This window comes from Phascolarctos cinereus, unplaced genomic scaffold, assembly GCF_003287225.1.
Source record: "Phascolarctos cinereus isolate Bilbo 61053 unplaced genomic scaffold, phaCin_HiC Scaffold_726;HRSCAF=1367, whole genome shotgun sequence".
Classification (NCBI taxonomy): Eukaryota; Metazoa; Chordata; class Mammalia; order Diprotodontia; family Phascolarctidae; genus Phascolarctos; species Phascolarctos cinereus.
Window position 1 is genome coordinate 211,794,923 of NW_027556098.1, and position 15,639 is coordinate 211,810,561.

The 15,639-nt window shown below is 39.5% G+C and overlaps 1 long non-coding RNA gene across 4 annotated transcripts in view; it reads right to left on the reverse strand.

The window, feature by feature from the left end:
* Positions 1-15,639, reverse strand: part of LOC110211638 (uncharacterized) — a 123,903-nt gene that overhangs the window by 46,354 nt on the left and 61,910 nt on the right. The window contains exon 2 of one of the 4 annotated variants that reach the window (XR_002325452.2): positions 14,531-14,591. The exons of the other annotated variants lie outside the window; for them this stretch is intronic. This is a non-coding gene — a long non-coding RNA (uncharacterized LOC110211638). The remainder of the gene's footprint in view (positions 1-14,530; positions 14,592-15,639) is intronic. 4 annotated transcript variants of the gene reach the window in all.

A 15,639-nucleotide genomic window follows, 5' to 3' on the forward strand; every position in this document is an offset into this window, starting at 1 on the left:
TGTAAGCAGAAAGGATATTGATTTGCTGAAGTTTTCAACAGGCAGGCCTCATCTTTACCCCATCAATTAATATCATGTATAAACATACAGACTATTAAAAAGGGACAGGAAAGGATTGAAGGAAGAAAACTCTTAAGTGGTGTAATCAATGACAAAGTTCAAATCTGGCCTTAGACACTTGACATTTACTTAGCTGTGTGACCCTGGGCAAGTCACTTAACCCCGATCGCCTCACCAAAAAAAATAAAAATAAAAAAGAATTGTATGAACTGATACAAAGTAAAGTAAGCAGAAACAAGAGAACAACTTATATAATAACAATATCTTAAAGACAAACAACTTTGAAAGACTTAGACACTTTGATCAATACAGTTACCAACCACAATTCCACTCATGATAAAATGTGCTGTCCACCTCCAGATAGAGAGGTAATGGACTCAGAATGCAAATTGGGAAATATCTTTTCTGGACATCGTCAATGCAGGAATTCATTTTGCTTAATTACATATGTTTGTAATAAGTTTTGTTTTTCTTTCTTTCTCAAGGAGGGGAGAAGGGGAAGGTAGAGAATAAAATAAAATTGAATATAAAAAGGTAAAAATGTTAAACAAAGTTATGTTATCAGGCACACCATTAAAAATCATTACAAAGAAGATAGAATTATAAATTAATATAAAACATAATAATGAAATAATATAGAATATAAGAAGAATGCTAATTAATTAAAATGTCTATATCTGAATTTAACAGATAAAATATCTGAATGAAAAGAAACAGAAATAGGCACATTAACGAAGCAATGAGTGAGCTGTGTGAATCTTCTAAGCCTCATGGTGTCATTCTTAATAAGTGGAATGTCAATAAGCAACCTACGTAATTGAGATGGGAAAGAAGAACAAGGCAGAAAGATGACACCACATAGAAAGACATAGTGCTAAAAAGAGGTGACAGCTCTGCAGAGGTGAAGGCAAAATAATGAAGAAAAGAAGTGATATCACCATAGTATAGGCCTCAGAGATTGCAGAAGGACCCTAGAAGTCAATTAGTTCAAATCTCTTACTTGGTAGATATAGGGAGGAAAAATGACATTTGTCTAAAGTCACCATATGGCTAGGTAGCATCAGAATTTTCTCCTAACTCTCAGGCAACAAAATGTAGTAGGCAGGAGTACAACGTAGGGGGAAAGGGCTGATTTAGATCAACTCGCATGCAAATCATAGCTTTGCTGCTTCTGACCTTTGTGACCAAAGGTCAGTCACTTAGCCTTTCCAAATTCAATTTCCTTATCTATAAAATGAGATATCTGATCTAGATAATCTCTAAAGTCCCTTCCATCATGAAATCTATGATTAACGAGTCCAGGATTCCTTCTTTCCTTCTACCACCTTATTTTCTCTCTCTCTCTTTCTCTCTCTCTCTCTCCCTCCCTCCCTCCTTCCCTCTCCCTCCCTCTCTCTCTCCCTCTCCCTCTCCTTTTCTTTCTCTCCCTCCCTTCCTCTCTCTCCCTCCTCCTCTTGCTCTCTCTTCTCTCCGTCTTTCTCTCTTTCTCTGTCTCTCTGTCTCTGTCTTTGTCTCCCTCCCTCCCTTCTTTTGTCATTAAGCCTGGCATGACCTCCAAAGATTCTAGGGTTCCTCAATGAGCCCAGGGAGACTAATCCAGTTTGTCCAGGAGTAAACCTATTGTATTCACTCATTCTCCTTGATGGAACTCCCAGAGGTGTGACCTGTCCTGTATATGATCTTGGTTCAGGAAGTCATTGATTGTCAGAGTTAGAAAGGACTTTAGAGTCCATTTAATCCAACCTGGTCATTTGAGAAATGAGGAATTAAGACCAAAGTATATGGAATTATTTATATAAGATCACACAGTGAGTTAATGGCAAAATCAAGACTTGGGATCATATGATCATAGATTTAGAGTTGGAAGAGACCTCAGAGTCCATCTACTCTAGTTTTACAGATGAAGAAACTGAGACCCAGTGAAATTAAGTGACATACCCATAGGTAGGTATTGTCAATGGCAGGATTTACTGTGTAGGCTAGAAGTTGGAAATATTCTCTTGCCTCCAGGAGTATATTGGGCTGTTCTGGCACACCTACATGTTGTTAATTCAAAGAGGAGAATCTTCTAAAAATGCAATGAATAAGAAACATCATTCCTCTGTCACTTAACCAGGACTGCTTAATGATCTACAAGCAGAAAAATGGAGACTAGCAAAGGAAATAGATTACAAAGAAGCATTTCAACAATCCTTCCCCACATGTGTAATCAAACATCTCACTTAGCGAAACCTATTTATTTGGTAGGGGGAGCAAAAGAAGAGTGTATGTTATCCGTCCAGTCAATCTATTGGATATTAGGGGCTTATGCCAGACCACAGAAAAACAAAAGACAGAGGAAAAAAGTCTCTATTAATGAGAACCTTATAACATAACTGGGCCATTTAAAATGAAATTCCCTGAAAAATACTTAAGAATGCTTAAATAGTAACATATGGCAAATATTCCTGGATACCATGTGAACCTCAATAGAGTTGACAGAACCCTGGATGATGAGTTAGGAGACTCAGGTTCTAATCCCAGATCTACCACTGGCTAGCTGTTAGATCTAGGACAAATTGCTTTATTTTTCTAGGCCTCAGTTTTCTTATCTATAAAATAAGAGGTTTAGACTGGATTGTCTCTAAGGGCCCCCTCAGCTTTAAAGTTCTCTAGTTCTGAGAACTGGGAGACATGGGAGCAAAGGCTGGATCTGAGTCAGGTGGGTTTAATTAGGCTCATTAACAAAAGAGTGGGAGCCTGAAATTCATAATGTTTCTAAAATGCCTGGGATGCTGAAACTGTTCATTTTTTAATCTGCTTTTAACAAGAAAAGGTAAGAAAGAAAATTAGGACAATTAAGAAATAATGAAGTCATTACAAAAACAGTTACTGATTTAAAAGCAGGTAAGGGAATACACTATCAGTGGAAATTGTGAATACCTACAAATGAACAGTTCTGCATGACAAACCTACTGTGGGATTAAGGGATTCACTTAGCTCACTGGCTAAACTATTTATAATTATTCCTCCTCCCCCCCCCAAAAAAAAAATTCATGGTTAATGCAAATGTACTAATCATTATAAGGAATATGTATTCTCTTGAAATTTGACCATCTTGCAGCCTGTTGAAATTCTATCTGCAAAGGACATTGCCAATGCTTTGCTCCCAGAGTTGTTCATATTTCCGGAGAGCAACATCCTGACGGTTTCATTGCAAGCCGAAAGAATTTTGCTTTGTTGTTGTTTTTCTTTTCCAAACCATCAGGAAAACCAGCATCCTGCAAAGATAGGTGTTGCTAGTAGCAGGACGGATGCGCAGGAGCGGGCCCTAAGTCTCAGCTCCGACATAATGTGACCCCAGTCAGGTCACTTAATCCCTCTCATCCTCAGCTTTCCTATTTGTAAGATGGGCATCATAATTCATAACCTTTCTCCTTCACTGTGTTATGAGGAATAAGATTCTTAAACCTTAAAGTACTATCGAAATGCAAGTTATTATTATTATTATTATTATTACTGAATCAATGTATCAAGGTCTGTGATTAAATCAGTGTGTGAATTCCCTCCACCAAGCTATATTGAAATCCATCTTTATCTTAAAAGACCAGTCTGTCTGAGGTTCAGAGACACTGAGCTCTCTAGCTAGGAAATGGAAGAGAAGGCATTTGAACTCAGGTCTTTCTAATTCAAACTCCAGCATTCTAATAGCGTTTTGCCACACTGCCTGTCATCATCATCATCATCACCACCATCACCATCATCATCATCATCATCAACATCATCATTGTAATGCTGAGGCAGCTAGAGGGAGGGCAAGTTTCTACATTCAGGAACCAATAAATTCACAGGAAGGACCAGCCTTCATTTAAACCAACTTAATCACACAATGAGCCATCAATAGGTCAACAATTATTGTGCTAACTACTATGAAAATACAAAGATGTAACAGACACCCTTATTCTCAAACCACTTTCAATCTAATGGGAGAGGGAAGACAAACATAAAACATAGATAAACAAGAAAATAACAGAACCAAAGAATAATGGAATACTGGCTCAGTGTGATACACCACACAGCAGTAATTATCAAATGAATGGTAAAGCCAATAAATGGGCAACTAGGTGGCATGGTGGATAGAGTGCCAGGCCTGGAGTCAGGAAGACTCATCTTCCTGACTTCAAATCCGGCCTCAGACACTTACTAGCTAGGTGACCCTGGGCAAGCCACTTAACCCTGTTTGCCTCAGTTGCCTTGTCTGTAAAATGAGCTGGAGAAGAAAATGGCAAGCCACTCCATTTCTTTTGGAAAAAAAAGCTCATGGATAGTATTGGTGTGCTGTGGTCTATGGGGTCACAAAGAGTCAGACAAGACTGACCAACAACAAAGCTGATAAATGCTATGATTTTAGAGGAGGGAATGTGCTGAGAAGGCTCCATGGAAGAAAGATTTGCTCTAAGCCTAAGTATCTAGGATTGGATAGCCAGAAGGGAGAGAACATTCCTAATGAACAAATCCTTAAAATTATCAAGTGAGTGGAAAATGCCAAAAAAGGAGAGGAATTAAGCAATCATTAAACATTTATTAAGCAACTGCCATGTGACTGATGTTGGGGATGAAAACAAAGACAAAAACAGTCCTTGCCCTCAAGAAGCTTACATTTTAATGGAGGAGACAACTTGTATTTAAGTAGGCTCATACAAGACACATATAGAATAAATAGTAAACTTAGAGAAGGACTAAAACATGTCTTGTTTATTTTTTACAGAAATTGATAACTATGAAGAAAAACAAGGAAGCATGCCACTTCAGAACACTTTGTGCTAAAACTACATTCCATGAACAGCATTTGTCCATTAGCATCTGACAAAATCACAGTAATCACCCCCCTCATGTACTATAATCGTGAAATTAATTGAAGCAACCTTTGTTTTTTGAATCCCTAATTGTTTTAGATAAAGCAAACTGGATTCTTAGTGACCTTCAAGTTTAATTAATCACCTCTAATATTTTTCTGTGTCATCCAGTTCTGCCTGAAATGAAACATTCATTTGCAATTTCTGAATTTGACTGCTGGGCCAAAGGACAGAGGGAGGGACAAGAGCAAGATTGTGTTTTCTCTGTTCTGAGAGCTGAGGCCCAGGCAGGGGAAGGGGCAGGAAAGGAGACAAGCTGGTCAGTTTGGGCTTCGATGCCATAAACTTGCAACTGTGAGGAAATAGCTACCACCAAATTGTAGGTCATGCTGGAGGCTATTTATATGAAGTCTTTTACACAGGACTTAAGGGCCTGGAGTCAATCAGAAGTTGAACAAATAATATTTTGAATAGTGATGCGCAGCTCTCCCTGGAGGATAGAAAACATGGATCTTTGCAGATAAATCTAGGATTTGCCATTTGACAGACTAACAGATGGCTGTGTGTTTTCCTTTGTGACATTCTCCAAACTATAATACGCATAGTCCTTTGTTCATGGAGAGGAGAGGGAGAAAACATCATAAAACCTGGGGCATCCCCAAAAAGAGAAATAGGAGCCCATGTTCTACAACAAGATATATAAGCCCCCAAATAAGTAATGAGTCCAATCTTGGACAGGATTAGTGGTTATTTCTTTTCCTCATCCTCCCTTTCCTTCTCCTCTCCTTTCTCCTCTTCTTCCTCTTCCATCTCCCTCTGTCATCCTTCTTTTCCCCTCACTTTTCCTCCCATACCCCTTTCTCTCATCCCGTCTCCTCATCCTTTCCTCCTCTTTATTTGATCATTGATAAAATTATGGGTGCAGGATAGTATGATATATATAGTTTCAGGATAAGGCTTTCAAGTTTGCCCTGGGTGGGCCACAGAAATATACTCACGCAAGAGCTAAATCCAATTCTGCAGCAGCCAACAGATGGGAACTCCCTAGCACCTATTCTTTCATTCATGCAGTAACCATTTATCTAGTGACTACCACATGTAAATCATAATGCTAGGTGCTGAGGATACAAAGATGAATAATGCATGGTCCCTGCCCTCAGGGAGTTTATAATCTAGCCAAGAAAGACAACCAGTGTTAGCAGATGAGTTACACACTGAAAAAAAAAATGGCATGAATTCCTACTTGGAGCAGCAGCACTATAAGAAGCTTAAAAAAAAACAACTAAGGTAATTGTACATAAAAACTCAACCAGAAACAGGATGGCAAGTCTCTGGTCACTTCACATTTCATGCTCTACAAGCCTGATGTCTTTTCGCTTAAACTACCAGACATTAATCAAATAGACCTGCACACTCGAGGAGACAAGTACTAAATAAAAGTGGGAAGTGTCTTGTGTATTTACTTTGTATTTTTAAGTCCTGAAAAAAAAAATGAAGATCTCAAGCTTTTTTACATCCAGAGCTTAAGTAGTCAGAGAGAGTTATTTATATCATAACACACTTTGCCTCACTCATTGTGCTATTGCTTCTCAAACCCAAAATGCCGTGTAGTAACTATTATTTGTCAAAGTTTAAGTAAAAAGGAACGTGTTTGACTAAAACTTATGCCTGAGCAGTTCATTTTCAATTATCCATTCTAATTGAGCCAAAAAGGAGGGGAGCAAAAACACTGATAATCCCAAACAGTATATAATGTGAAATAATGTGTTCAAACTTTTTAATATATATTATATGACCAGAGTTTTGGGAGTAGATCTGCCTTTTTGATACTTAGCTCAGGTTAGTATTATGATTAATTTCCAGTCTCCCTGTACGGAGTTACTGATGGTAAGATGATTGGCTCAAAAGTAGGAAAGGTGGCAAGGGAAAAGTAGCCTGGCATTACACATTTATTCTGTATAATCCACATAGATGATTGTTTATTGGATGCACCGATTTCAATACTGATCACTTTTGGAAATCCCAGAAGATAGTGATAAATGTCCTAATTAAAGAAGAGGACCATATGCACCCACTCATTATAGCTAACTGACTGCAGGCAAAACCACTGCTAGATATAATATGAATTATTAATATTTCTGGTTGACTATGAAGTCACACTCTAAAATCTCAACCATCTTTACAGTGAGAACAATGGATGATATGATTTCTACAAACTGGCCAAGTTTAGACCGCCCTGGAAATAAATGTTACTCTTTTTTCTCCATTATGTTTGCCAATTCAACTCAACAGCCATTATTTAGTGTCTACTCTGTATAGACTATAGTGTTAGCTTTGAGGGACTTTCAATGAGCCTTCATAGAGCTTGCAGCCTAGTAGGGGAACATACTCTGATAGAATAAACAATGTGAATAAATCACAAAGACATGACACCAAGTAGTACATAAGGTCCAAACAAGAAAGCCATTCTAATGAGGAATGTCTAGGAAGAAAGTCTTCCTAGAGGAGGTAGCATTTGAGATGGGCTTTAAGGGATGGTAGGAATTCAGCAGATGAAGAAGGGAGGTAAGAACATTTCTGGCAAAGGGAACAGAAGAGGAAAGCACAAGGAAGCTAGGAAGTTTCTAGTTTGGTTGGATCATGGACAGGGAATAATGGGAAATAAAATGAGCAAGGGAAGGGGCCATCAGATTTTGAGGGGCTCAAAGAGCACAATGTCAGACACCAGCCAGGAAATGAGAGAGGCTGCTTAGGAGCATCAGGGCCTTTTAACTCTGCCTATGAAGATGGCTATCCTGTTCTCATACAGCTTCCAGTTAACCTTCCCATAAATGTTTCTAGTTACATTTCAGATATCTGAAGTTGTTTGTATAATGGGAGATGAAGATCAAAATCTTCATATGTTTTTAGATATTCTCTCTTCTCTGAGTTTTCATGATTCTGCTCTCTCCTGCTCCTCCCATCTGTCACTCACTAATCTCCTTTGCTAGGTCATCATACCCTGTGGCTTATTCCTGGGCCCACTTCTCTTTTCTCTATAAGCTATCTCCCTTAAATGAGATCAAATGAGATAATATTTATAAAGCACTTAGTACCTTACCTACTTAATAAATGATTATTCCCTTCTCCCCCTTTCTCACTTCCCCTTGGTGATCTCATTAGCTCCCATGGGTTTAATTATCATCTCTAGTTAGACAATTTCCAGATTTATATATTAGGCTCAAACTCTAGTTCCATATTACCAACAATCTACCATATATCACCAACTGTATTTCCCGTAGGCATCTCACACTCAACACATTTGTTAAATTGAATTGAAATGACCTAAGGAATTCAAATTACCCAGAAGTAAAATAAGCTGCTTCAGGATGTATTAGGTTCTTTTTCAGGGGTCTTCAAAGATGGTGGAGTAAAAGTAATAACTTGCTTGAGTCTCCCCCAAACCCCTCCAAATATCTGTAAAAAAAAATTAGCTCTAAACAAATTTTAGAGCAGCAGAACCCACAAAAAGACAGAATGAAACAAATTTCCAGCCTAAGACAATTTGGATGGTTGATTGGAAAGGTGTATTGCGCTTGGAGAGGAGTACAGTTCGGTGTGGGCCCACAAATAAAGACAGGGCCTCAGCAAACCTGGAACAGGCCTCAGGGGACTGAATCATGGGCAGCTGTGGTGGTTTCCAGACTTCTCAACCCATGAACACCAAAGACAACTTAGAAAGGCAGTAGGAAGGGTCTATCTGAGAGAGAAGCTTGGTCCTGGCCCCAGTCCCAGTGCAGCCCTGGGGAGGTAGCTTCTTCTTGGGCTCTTGGCCCACAGACAGAGGGGTAATCGAGTGGCTGATCAGAAGGGGATTGCAGGTATCTCTTTGCTAGCACTGAGGCAGCATTCTCTTGCTTTGCCCATGCTTGGGTCTGGGTCACAGTTATGGGTGGTGGTCCTGGGGGGGAGGAGGAGTGCTGGCATAGTGGAGCTTGTGGTGGCGGTGGAGAGACAGAAAAGAGTGCTTGTGGTCACTCATTCACCAGAGCACAGGTCAGGAAAGGAGTAAACACCTCACCCTTGATCGTACCACCTTGGAAGAAGTGAAAATTTACAGGTCCCTCGAAGTATCTCTGAAAACAGCTGCACAAAACACCCAAAGCTTGGGAACAGTATATTCTCCACACGGGAAGCAGGCCCCTACCCTAACAAAGAGTTTAAAAATCAAATAATTCGCTGGGATCATGAGCAAACAGTGCAAAAAAACATCAGACCATAGAATCATACTTTGGTGACAAAGAAGATCAAAACATACAACCAGAAGAAGATAACAAAGTCAAAGCTCCTACATTCAAAGCCCCCAAGAAAAATATGAATCAATCCCAGGCCATGTAAGAGCTCAAAAAGGATTTTGAGAAGCAAGCAAGAGAAGTAGAGGAAAAACTGAGACGAGAAATGAGAGTGATGCAAGAAAATCATGAAAAACAAGTCAACAGCTTGGTAAAGGAGACCCAAAAAAATACTGAAGAAAATAACACCTTAAAAAATAGACTAACCCAAATGGCAAAAGAAGTCCAAAAAGCCAATGAGGGTAAGAATGCCTTAAGAAGCAGAATTGGACAAATGGAAAAGGAAGTCCAAAAGCTCACTGAAGAAAATACTTCCTTAAAAATTAGAATGGAGCAAATGGAAGCTAATGACTTCATGAGATATCAAGAAATTGTAAAATAAAACCAAAAGAATGAAAAAAATAGAAGATAATGTGAAATATCTCATTGGAAAAACAACTGACCTGGAAAGTAGATCCAGGAGAGATAATTTTAAAATTATTGGACTACCTGAAAGTCATGATCAAAAAAAGAGCCTAGACATCATCTTTCAAGAAACTATTAAGGAAAACTTCCCTGATGTTCTAGAACCAGAGGGTAAAATAGAAATTGAAAGAATCCACAGATCACCTCCTGAAAGAGATCCCCAAAGGAAAACTCCTAGGCATATTGTATCCAAATTCCAGAGTTCCCAGGTCAAGGAGAAAATATTGCAAGCAGCCAGAAAGAAATAATTCAAGTATTGTGCAAACACAGTCAGGATAACACAAGATTTAGCAGTTTCTACAGTAAGGGACCAGAGGGCTTGGAATATGACATTCTGGAGGTCAAAGGATCTAGGATTACAACCAAGAATCACCTACCCAGCAAAACTGAGTATAATCCTTCAGGGGAAAATGGACATTCAGTGAAATAGAGGACTTTCAAGTATTCTTGATGAAAAGACCAGAGCTGAATAGAAAATTTGACTTTCAAATACAAGACACAAGAGAAGTATGAAAAGGTAAACAGGAAAGAGAAATCATAAGGGACTTATTAAAGTTGAAATGTTTACATTCCTACAAGGAAAGACGATATTTGTAACTCATGAGTCCTTTGTCAGTATTAGGGTAGTTGGAGGGAAAAAATTAGATAGACAGACAGACAGACAGATAGATAGATAGATAGATAGATAGATAGATAGATAGATAAATGGATAGATAGACAGACAGATAGATAGATAGATAGATGGCGCAGGGTGAGTTTCGGATGAATGAGTGATACCTAAAAAATAAAATTAAGGGGTGATAGAGGATTATATTGGGAGAAGGAGAAAGGGAGAGGTAGAACGAGGTAAATTATCTCACATAAAACAGACCAGAAAAAGCTTTTACAGTGTAGGAGAAGTGGGGTAAGGTGAGAGGGAATGAGTGAATCATATTCTCATCAGAATTGGCTTAAGGAGGAAATAACATACACACTCAATTGGGTACGGAAATCTATCTTACCCTACAGGAAAATAGGGGGGAAGGGGATAACAGGAGGGGATGATAGAAGGGAGGGCAGATTGGGGGAGGGGGTAATCAGAAGGAAACACTTCTGAGAAGGGATGGGATTAAAAGAATAGAATAAATGGGGGGCGGGACAGGATGATATGACTACTATGGAAGTATTTTGCATGACTACACATGTATAACATGTATTGAGTTGTTTGCCTTCTCAATGAGGATGGGTAGGGAGGGAGGAAGGGAGAAAATTTGGAACCTAAAGTTTTAAAAACAAATGTTAAAAATTGTTTTCACATGCAACTGGGAAATAAGATATACAGGCAATGAGGTACAGAAATCTATCCTGCCCTACAGGAAAAGAGGAGGGGAAGGGGATAAGAGAAGGGGGTGGTGATAGAAGGAAGGGCAGATTAGGAGAAGAGGTATTCAGAATGCACACAGTCTTGGGGTGGGGACAGGGGGTGAGATGGGGAGAAAATGTGGAACTCAAAATCTTGTGGAAGTAAATGTTGAAAACTAAAAATAAATAAACTAATATTTTTTTTTAAAAAAGAGGTCTTCAAGTCAAAGTTGGAAGACCATTTACTGAGTATATATTTCAGGTATGGGTTTTATTAGATGGCCTTTGATATCACTTCTAAGATTGTGATTCTATAATTCTATGCCTAAAAACAGACCTTATTATCATAAGAGATTTAGAGTTAGGAGGGACCTTACAGTTATGTAGTATTATTTTTAGTAGGGCAGTTAGGTGGCACAGTGGACAGACTACCAAGCCTGGAATTGGAAAGAGTCATGTTCATGAATTTAAATCTGTTCGTAGACAGATTTAACTAGCTGTAGGACTTTGGGCAAGTCACTTAACCCTATTTGCCTCAGTTTCTTCACCTGTAAAATGAGCTGGAGAAGGAAATGGTAAACCACTCCAGTATCTTTGCCAAGAAAAGCCCAAATGGTGTCATGAAGAGTCAGACATGACTGAAATGACAACAGCAAAAAGTACAACTCCCTCATTTTACAGATAAGGACACTGAGGCCCAGAGCTGAGAACTGAATCCAGGTCCTCTAACTCCAGTGCTCTTCCTTCTACACCATTCTGGCTCCCAGTTATGATGTCCTCCAAACTGACCCTTCTTAACTTGATTATTTCTGTTTATTACACCAACCCCCTTTCATCCATCCAGGTTCACAAACTTAGAGTCATCCTCCATTCTTTCCTCTCCCTCACCTTTCATGTCCTATCAGCTACCAAATCTTATTAATTCTACTTCCACAACTTCTCTCCCATCCATTCCCTTCTCTCCACTCACATGACCATCAGTCTTGCTCAGAAACTCATTACCTCTAGCATGAACCATTGCAATAGGCTCTTGTTGGGCCTCTTTGTCTTCTGCCTCTCCTCTTTTCCATTCATTCTCAGGATAGCTGCCATAGTGATATTCCTAAAACACAGATCTGACTCTGCTGCTCCCCTACTCAAAAAGCCCCAGTGGCTCCCCATTTCCTCTAGGATAAAATATAGTCCCCTATGTTTAGTATTTAAAACCCTTCACCATCTGGCTCAAGCCTACCTTTCCATTCCTCCATGAACATTATTCTCCTTCACATAGTCTCTATTCCAACCCAAATGGTTTTCTTGCTATTCCCCATATACGACATTCCATTATGCATCTTCATACATTTTCACAGACTGATCTCACTGTCTACAATGAATTCTTCTCCCTCAGCCCCCAACTTTTGGTATCTCTCACTCCCTTCAAAACTCAGCTCTGGTGCTACTTCCTACAAAAGGCCTATCTTGATCCCCTGTTGCTAGTGGAAATTACTTTGTCTATATTTTGTGATTGTTGTTTCTCCCTTAAAGAGCATAAGCTCCTTGAAGGCAAGTAAAATTTTGCATTTGTCTTTGTATCCCTAGCATCTAATAATGCCGGACATACAATAGGTACCAAATAATGTATGTTGAACGGCAATATGATATAATAATGATAAGAGATGAGATGGTATGTGATATAATATTAAAAAATCATAGGGTTGTGTCAGAAGTGCTGAAGGCAGAGCTCAAAGGGTAGAGGGTCCTTTGTGTTGTGTAAAAGCTGCATGGGGCAATGACCTTGTCAAAAGAATCCTCAAAGGACATAAAGACAGGAATGTGAAAGGGTGGAAAAGAAAATGAGTGCCCAGGATCCTTTTAAGACTGAAACCTTAATGTGGCACAGTGGAAGGAATGCTAGACTTGGAACTGACTTGGTCAAGGAATTGGGTTTGAATTCTACCTCAGACATCCAGTAGCTGTGTGATCCTGGGCAGTCACTTAACCTCTCTGGGCTTCTAGTTGCTCAACTGTAAAATTATACGACCTCCAATGTCCTTTCCAGCTCTAAATCTATGATCCCATGAACCCATCATTCTATGAGGATCACCCAAAGGGACAATAAAAAGACACATGGTAGGAAAGAGAGACTGGAACACGTCACCATTGAGGAATTACAGAGGAGAAATATGGTAAAGGATGTCACCAGAGAAATATGTAGATAGAAAAAATAATGGGCTGATCATGTAGCAAGAATGAGGGAAAACTTGGGGACAGACTATGTGCTACATTGATATCCATGTGAGGTGAAAAGAATGCAAGGAAAGCTGCCAGCATGTTGGGTGGACTTCCTATGACTAATTTACAGGACTTAAACATGAGTCACATAGACTGGGGTTTGGTTGAGTTATAAGGAGTACCCACATAAATGATATAAGATGCATTGGATAACTGGATATTGAAGGTCTTACTTCTTGGGGTTGTTTTAAGTGTCAACAGAAATGACATAAGTAAAGCACCAGCATTTGCAAACCTTAAGGTGGAATATGAATGTCAAGTATGTGAGGATTTAGCAATTAGATGTGTTGTCTCTAGGAGTCCTTATCCCATCCCCCACCAAGATGCTAGCAAGTGATACCCTTAGAGGACAATCCTATCTCCTGCTCAGGGGTACCTCTGAGGAGTTGGGATGGCTTTCTAATGCTATCATCTCAAGCCCCCATTCTGGTGCATTCCACCCCCTAACATCAATTGCCAGTTGATATCTTTTCAATGTCATTTATACCAAAGATTAGCACCCCCATCCACTTAGCCATTTTCTCTTCTGTAACCATCAGCAATTAATGTCAATTAGCTTATACAAAGGTATATTTACTGAAAAGATAAAGCAAACCAAAGTACAAAAACGCCCCCCCTGTGCTGGGGGCATACTGTCCCTTCTGACATCTGTACCTAAGGAGAGTGTGCTCAGACTTAAAAAGTTACTACAAAGCATTGATTCCACCATGTTCACTTCTGAATGTGTTACAGTATAGGTCAATATCTTGACTGCCAGATCATTTCACTGGCTGGATCTCACAGGTTGCTATTGGGAGCTATGTTCATGCCCCACTTAATTCACTTGTAGTGACTATAATAGTCGGATCTCCCATAACTGGACAGCTGGTAGCTCCTCAGACCTTGTGAATCTCACAAGATCATAATGTCCCCAATACTCCTTCACCTAAGAATGGGAATGAATAAATACAATAGGGACAATTGTGACATTGGCAGGAGGTGACCAAGTTTAAGACCAAGCCTCCGCCATCCAGAGACCTATAACAATTTTTTTTCTCTTCATTAAAATTTCCTGGGTGAGTGGGAGGCAATTAGGCCAGTCAATACCTTTTGTATTCATACTTCGTTCAGGTCCAGCAGCCAATTAAAAAGCTTTTGTTCATCATGCAATAACCAGATTAAAAAATAGCCACAGAATACCAGCACATGCTCTCCCAAGTTATCACACACTTCCAGAAAGAGACTCACCAAGCATCCATGTGGGTCTTTTGCAGGTGCTCCAAAGGCTGGGTCTTCATTGGCCCATCCCCTATTGTGTCAGAATAGAATATTGGAGTACATAATTCAAAAGTCCAGGTCATTTTAATTTGTTTTGTTTTCCCTAGATTATCTAAGTTGCCACACTGACCCTGGCCTCTACTTAACTTCACTGCATCCTGGCCATAATCATTCAACCTCCGAAGTGGATCTAGGATCTTATCCCCCATCCATACTCATTATACAGTGGTCCAGGAATCAGCAGATGTTCCCTTTGTTTTGTGTTGTCTCTTTAGCCTGAGTGACCAGGGAGTACGGCTGGTAATCAGGGCAGCAGGGAGAGATACTAGCCAACCGATTCATCTTGCATTTAAGAAACCAAGAGAGTTGTTCAAATATGCCTGCAAAATGTTGCACTGCCTTCGCATACGTTCCCATGGCTCCCACTTCAGCCAGGGTAATGTGTTTGCATTTTATTATAGCTGAGTGTGGTCCAAAAGGCACCGTGTACATATTAGAAAGATTAATGGACTGTATCATCTCACTGTTGACGAAGAACTTCCAATTATGGGAGTCTCAGTGTGGAGTCTATAGCTAAATCAGAACTTGTTTTCTATTTCACAATTTTTTAAAAAATATTACTCGTTTTCCTAATACCAACCCAATATGCACATGATGCTTTGTAGGTCCCTAAGGATAATACCAACTTTCACCAATTCAAATGCTATCATCATCTAATAAATCAAATGACTGAGTTGTTTACTTGCCAAAGAGCACTGTAGAATGGTGGAGTTAAGGAGTCCTAGCAAAGAGAAAAAACTGAGTCTCAGTCCCCAAGGATCTTGGAGGCAATAAGATTTAGTTGAAAGAGCACTAGAAAAATCAAGAAACTCTGGCTCTAAACTGGGTAGCGCTGAGCAATTGAGTATTCCTTTAGCAAACATTAAGCACCTACTACATGCAGGGTGCTGAGCTTAACACTGGGAGAGATACAAATATAAATAAGACAGAGTCTCTGTCCTCAGGCAGCTTAGAGTCTACTAAAAATGCTGCCAAACTCAGCTGGGAATTGAAGGGTTTTCAGCTAAACCCTATTTCAT